The following is a 7,500-nucleotide window of genomic DNA, read 5'->3' on the forward strand; positions in this document are numbered from 1 at the left end:
TATAATCTTGTAGGGAAACAGCAGGTCTAAAACACAAGTCACACAGGTCACTCATTGCAGGTCATTGTTTTACCTTTTGGAAAGTAACCCTAACCCTCAATTTGGCTAACCCTAGGCCCAAGGTTGGTTTTTAGGCTGGCGTTAGCCAAATTGAGGGTTTTGGGTTACTTTCCAAAAGGTGAAACAATGATTTGCAACGAGTGACCGGTCAAATGTGACCTGTGTTTTAGACCCGCAGTAGGGGAACGTCATTGATGATTCTAATAACTTTTTAATTACCCCACAATGTGTGATGAATGTAAATACAGCTTTTGGTCATGCACAATCTGTAATTGGAATAAACTTGACCCTGATGTACTCAGCCTTGATGATGACAATGCTTTTAAAGTGAAACTACTGCACTAACCAGTCCCTACCAACCACCTGCGTTGTCTTTTCAAGATTTTGCAGAATCTAGTATGAAGATACATGTAGATATGTAACCATTTAGTGAATATGGGTAAATAAGTGAATAATAGATATTGAATAGACAATGTTCACTGAGATAATGCTTTACCTTAATTATGATGCAATACAATAATTATTGTCACAAATACATGTATAATGAAGATCATGATGCCAGGAAAGGTGATGTTCAATTCACATAGTGACATACCCAAATATCTTAAAGTGGTACTACGACCAAAAAAAAATTTTGTTTTTCCTTTGGATTTCAAAACTATGTTAACTAACAGGCACTAACTGACCCAAGTTTTAAGTTCTGATTTTAAAAAGACACCTGTTTATTTCAAGTGGAATTTTCTTATTTATTGGTCCCCCATTACTAACTTTAAAATCTTGAGAGAGCTGGGTCGAGGAGAAAATGACGTCAAACACTCACTAGTTTAAGAATGCAATGCGTGTGTACGCGGCCTAATTAATATGCAGCACGGGAGTTTCGGGCTTTCAGACTTTTCAACTCGTGTTTTGCATATATAAAAAATGCATTTACACGCTGAAATTTTAAGCTAGTGAGTAAATGACGTCATTTTCTCTAGATCCAACCCTCTGAGGTCCAATCGGCCAATTTTGAACGTGAGTAATGGCGGACCATGAAATCCAAAACTTACACTCAAAATAAACAGCCTTCGGATAAAACTCAAAGCTCAAAATTTTGCCAGTTAAGTGTTAAGCGAACACGCTTTCAAAATCAGAAGAAAAAAAGGAAATGATTTTTTGATCATAGTACCACTTTAAGATTGAAACTTGTTTAAGGCATTGACCAGCTTAAGTTGAATTTACTTTCTGATGAGGTTGGAAGATAAAATATTGAGTATTATTTAAATTTCAAGTTGACTTGTGGGCACAAAGCAAGTCCTAAATATTTGGCAGTTCAGAGTTAATGTGAATTAGAAGTTCATTTGTACAAATTATAGTGTTTTGACATGCTGCATTGCAGAGGTTTCCCCTCCACATAATGTATACAGTAATTTCAGCAAATTGCTATTTACAGGGTGCCAAGTGGATAAAAGGGTGACAAAATAAGAAAATCTAAAAGTGGGAACAAAATAGCAGTATTAATGGACATGCATCATTATAGTCACCATTGCGAGGTTCAAAATAATTGTTTTGTCAACATAAAGCACAAGCTTACAACATTATTTTTCTCCAGCCATGAGCACAAAAAATAGGAAACATTCCCTGAAGAACAATCGAATTTTAAAGACAAAAAAATAGGAAATAGCAATAGCTCGCATGCACCTTCATCAACTATCTACTGTGCAGCTTCCTACAGTTCCCCTATTGTCTAACCCCTGATTTCAATCCATGGCGTTATAGTAAACCCTCCACACAAGTTGCTAGTTGAAACTAGTCATTAAAATTTAGGAACTGGTGAAGAAGAGGACGTTAATAACGCTGGCATTTCTTACAAGGTTTTTTTCTGTTGACAAGAAGGAAAGTAAAATACATTAATTTTTAAAAGAAAATTTAATAGGCTGTGCTTCCTTATGTTAGCTTGAGATTATATACAAAACGAAAGGAATAGCGAACTCATCTTACCTTAGCAGACTTCAACTGACAGGGCCGTCTCGGCTGAACTCCCACCTCAATCGATCTATGACAACATTTACTCGGAAATCTGCCTGACTCAATATTGTGCATGAAGCCGCCGACGAAAATTCGATCACACAAGGGCGAAAGTCCTTCGGCGCGCGCGGACCTCCGCTAAAAAAAAGTCGTTGAAGCTGAAACTTTGGCATATTACATAAGTCGACATAAGTACTTTGTGTACCAATTTTAAGCGAAATCGACCGACCTTCATTTCCAAGTCTGCCCCGGTCTCTCAAGCAGAAACTCTGGAAGGATTATCATGGAAAGAGGCCCATGTATGGGGGATGTGTTCTCTTACCCTCATAGTCTCTTTATTACGATTACTGAAGCATAAAACATTCGTTACTACGAAAAAAGAAGCAGCTTTTAGCTCCAGATATACAACAATAGATGACTACTGTTTTGAAGTGTAATACCTGTTACAAAATAATTAGGATAGTACGCACACTCTCATTGGTCAATAGCTGCTTTTGGATGAGAGCATGTAAACATGGCCTCGACATCGCACAATTTTGATTGGTTATGTGTTGTTAGACGTGCGTTTTGATTGGCTGGCAGGAAATTTGGTCGTGTATCAAGAAAATGTTTTATTCAAGAAGTAAAAAAAGCAGCAATTTCCTTCACCCGTCGAATTATTTTTGAGAAATATTTTATAAAAGCAATAGAGGACTTTTTCCATAACTTACTGTCTCGAATTCTTCCATCTTCCCCTTGTGTTTAAGATGAGGCTATGTAAACACGGAAAAAGTCCTGTATTGCTTGAATTGTCAACAGCTAGCACGGTATTGACAGATCTGGTGGAAAAGACGTCCATTATTTTTGTTGGCACCCCTTTGAGAAGTGCCACAAATTGGTTTCTTGCAAAAAAAGAGGAGCACATCATGAGGCACCTTATAAAGCATTTTGTGCCACCAAGAGGGATTCTGTTAGAGTTCGAAACTTGCAGGTTCAAGGTATAAATGTACATCTTGTGTTGTTTTACATACATTTCATTTCTTTGATTTGATGTCGTAATTTGGACATTTTCCTCCAAAGCGTGTGATAATAGAGGACTTTTTTCATGTTTGCGTCTCGGAATTGCATAACTTACTGTCTCGAATTCTTCCAACTCCCCCTTGTGTTTAAGATGAGGCTATGTAAGCACAGAAAAAGTCCTCTATTGCTTGAATTGTCAACATTTGGCACTGGATTGACAGATGCATGTGATTATTTTTGTTGGCACCCCTTTGAGAAGTGCCACAAATTGGTTTGTTGCAAAAAAAAAGGAGTGTGGGAAACGGAATGTGACGCGTGCACGAAGTACTGTTTGCAAAAACCGGTTCGGACCGGTTTGCGTGAGCATGAGGTTGAGAGAGAGAAAAAAATTCGCTCGGTGAGAGTGATTTTACATTAAAAAAACTGTTGTGACTTGTTAGATATCTGTGACCTGTTGGTTTTTTAATCTTGTATTTACAAATTTCAACATCTGGCACCCCTGGTGGGACTCCTCCATGGCGGATTTACAAGTGTGAAGCAGTTAAAGGCGAAACTAGAGATCGTGAAATTGATTAGGACAAAAACCAAGGACGCAATCGAAAGCAGACGAATTGACAGGCTGAAGCAACTTTGGAAACGATTTACAAGGCTATCGACAATCTCAAACTACAAGTTACTGAGCAGAAGCTCGTAGCAGGTGAGACAGTGAGCGATATTATGAGCGATAAGTTTACCAAAGAAATCGAAGTGAAACTCGAACAGTTAGACGATGATATAGTGACGCTGGCAGCCCACACAAAGGAAATCGAGAACAGATATGGGGCCGACCAGAATCCAAAAGAGAAAACATTAGTGGCTCGGCAGAGACAGGAACAGTTGGAATTTGAGAAGGTCTGAGAAGGAACAGCTCAAGTTGAAAGCGAGATACCAGAATGACCACGGTGCAACAAAAGTTAACAAAACCCAAGTCAAGCTACCGAAGCTTGTGTTGACAAAGTTTAATGGAAAGCTGGAAAACTAGTTGTCGTTCTGGAATACTTTCGAAGTGGAAGTGGATTCTGCGGACCTACCAGCTGTTACAAAATTCTCGTACTTGAAAGAAATGATGGAACCAAAGGTTCAATTGGCAATCGATGGATTGCCACTTACGTCTGAGGGGTATGAGCGTGCGAAAAATATCCTAAAATCTACTTATGGGAAGACCAGTGAGATCATAAACGCCTATGTAGAGAACGTTCAAACACTTCCAGTTATCTTTGGATCGAACCCAGAGAAGATCTATAATTTATACAGGACACTTCAGTTTAATGTGCAATCGCTTGAAATACTGGGGAAAACAACAAAATGCTGGTCAATGGTTGAGAGGAGTGCTTGATAAATTACCCAGGATCAAGTCCGATCTAGTGCGAGAAAAGCCAGGCTGGCAGAGCTGGGGATTCTCTCAGCTTGTGGTTGCGTTGCAGGAGTGGACTGAAATACACCCTGGCGAACCATCCACCCAAGGTCACAGGCAACAGAAAAGTTTCCAAGCTCAAGGGTACTCACCTGCCCCCTATGGGTGTGTGTATTGCAGTGATCCAAGCCACAAGTCTGTGGATTGTCCTACACTGTTGACCGTGACAGAGAGGAAAAGGTTTCTGGTGGACAACAAACTGTATTTCAATTGTAATGGTGGGAAGCACAGAGCTAACAAATGCAAAAGCCGAAGCACTTGTGCTAAGTGCAAGAGAAAACATCACACATCAATTTGTGACAGTGCTTCTCAGAGTGGATCGGCGATGACCACCTCCCAAGGTGAAGGCGTTTGTCACCCAGTTGTGATTGTCAAGGTGAATAACATAATTTGGCGTGCTCTACTGGACACTGGGTCCTCCAGCTCTTACATCTCATCCTATCTGGTAGAACGGCTGGACATCAAGCCTGCAGAAACAGTACCGCGGAGTCTCAAGACTATTGTGGGACTTGTCACTAAGAACGTTGAGATATATGATGTTGACATCAGTGATTTTTTATTTATTATTATTTTTTTTTACATACACAATTTACACTACATTGACTAATACAAAAGACGCAATACAACTGGGAGAAAAGAACAATACTAACTGAATAAAAGAAAAGAACAAGTAAGAATTACTTGCAATCTACCTTCAACACAATGGTTCTTACGTGTAGTGATAGCTCGAAGTATAACTGCAAGTGCATCGCTTCTAGTCTTTACCTCCTTTTTGAAGTAATAATTTCACAGAGTGGAGAAACAGAAATAGTAAAGAGCACATTTCTCTATTTGCCATTGCATCAACATTTTTGTTTGGAATTCTTTCTGGATCGGGTTTTCTCAAAGCACTTACAACTGTAGACATATTGTTTCAAAAGAATAACAAACAAGTGTAGTCTGCGTCTTAGGTATTCGGATAATTGATGAAAGTCGGGTATTTCATTAAAAGTAATTTGCTCGTTAGAGAGATTAATTTCGGTATCGTTTACACGGTTAAACCACACTAACGCTTCAAAATAGAATGATTTTATCTCAGAGCAATCTAGGAAAGTATGCTCTATTGAGTCTGAGTTAGGGCAAAAGATACAGGTTGCGTCATCTGTTAATCGAAATTTGAGCAGTTCTTTTTTAGTTACTATAATTCTATGTAATAATCTGAAAGAGAACTGTCTTAACTTGTCTCTTGTTGATTGATATATAAAAGAAAATTTGTTTTTCCATTCTGTATAAGTATCGGCATAATTGACGTTCCAGGCTTTGATACCAGTTGGTTCTACTGAGGGGTTTTTATTAAAAAATTTATAATAGTCTTTGCAGCGCATGTCTGCCAAATCTACAAGACTGCCTCCAGGAAACAAAGATACCGTAGTAGTATTTAGTAGTTCGTGAGAGGGAGCTTCGCATTCCCTTGCTTTTTTCTTCAAGTCGGTTGGAATCGCTGCTGTAAGTTGGAAGTAGTGGAGATAATTTTTTTTTTTGTTGAACTTGTCTTGAAATTCTTGGAATGTTATGAAGTTTCCATCAGCATTTAGGATATCTTGTACAGAGAGGATGTTCTTCTTTAACCAAGATTTCCAGAAAAGCGTTTTTTTATCAATGGTTATTGCCTCATTGTTCCACAGCAGGAACTTACCATACGAAAATGTATTAGTCTTATCTTTAAACTCTTGAAAATATTGTAAAAGTTCCCGATAGAAAGTAGGTAAATCATTATTTATGAAGGCCGAGCTGGGGATTCTCTCAGCTTGTGGTTGCGTTGCAGGAGTGGACTGAAATACACCCTGGCGAACCATCCACCCAAGGTCACAGGCAACAGAAAAGTTTCCAAGCTCAAGGGTACTCACCTGCCCCCTATGGGTGTGTGTATTGCAGTGATCCAAGCCACAAGTCTGTGGATTGTCCTACACTGTTGACCGTGACAGAGAGGAAAAGGTTTCTGGTGGACAACAAACTGTGTTTCAATTGTAATGGTGGGAAGCACAGAGCTAACAAATGCAAAAGCCGAAGCACTTGTGCTAAGTGCAAGAGAAAACATCACACATCAATTTGTGACAGTGCTTTTCAGAGTGGATCGGCGATGACCACCTCCCAAGGTGAAGGCGTTTGTCACCCAGTTGTGATTGTCAAGGTGAATAACATAATTTGGCGTGCTCTACTGGACACTGGGTCCTCTAGCTCTTACATCTCATCCTATCTGGTTGAACTGCTGGACATCAAGCCTGCAGAAACAGTACCGCGGAGTCTCAAGACTATTGTGGGACTTGTCACTAAGAATGTTGAGATATATGATGTTGACCTCAGTGATACTAACAATAAAACTGTGCTTCCAATATCTGTGACAAAGATTGACCGCAGGGAAATTCTAACTGTGGAGAACCTAAATTACCCTGAGGTTCTGGCCAAGGACCCCCACCTCAAAGCAGTTCATATGGAAGAAACAGCAACCAAGAAGGAGTTACCTATTCACATTATACTTGGTGCTGGAGAATACACTAAGATCAAGATGGCTGGCTATCAGCGAGTGGGAAAGATTGTTGAGCTAGTTGCTCAACAAACGAAATTCGGGTGGACAATTATGAACAGCGGTGGAGAATCTGGGCAGGGTAACATCTTCCTTGCTCAGGCTGTAAGCAGCGACTACGAATAGTTGTGTCGTTTCGATGTCCTGGGGCTTCAGGATAGGGCCAGTGGAGACCCCCCCCCCCCCCCCCCCTCCTTGGTTAACAATCAAGCAGGCAGTTTGAAGCGTCTGGAAAGTTTGGTGAAAAGGTTGAAGAGGAACGGGCAGCTGGAGGCCTACAACAGTATCATCCAAGAACGACTGCAAGAAGGCATTGTTCAGAAGGCAGACTTACCAGTGGTGGGGAGAGAGTTCTGCCTTCCTCACAAGCCAGTCATTACGGAGAACGCAGCGACCACCGAGATGCGTCTAGTGTATG

Source organism: Montipora capricornis, chromosome 3 (assembly GCF_036669925.1).
Source record: "Montipora capricornis isolate CH-2021 chromosome 3, ASM3666992v2, whole genome shotgun sequence".
In the NCBI taxonomy this organism is placed as follows: domain Eukaryota; kingdom Metazoa; phylum Cnidaria; class Anthozoa; order Scleractinia; family Acroporidae; genus Montipora; species Montipora capricornis.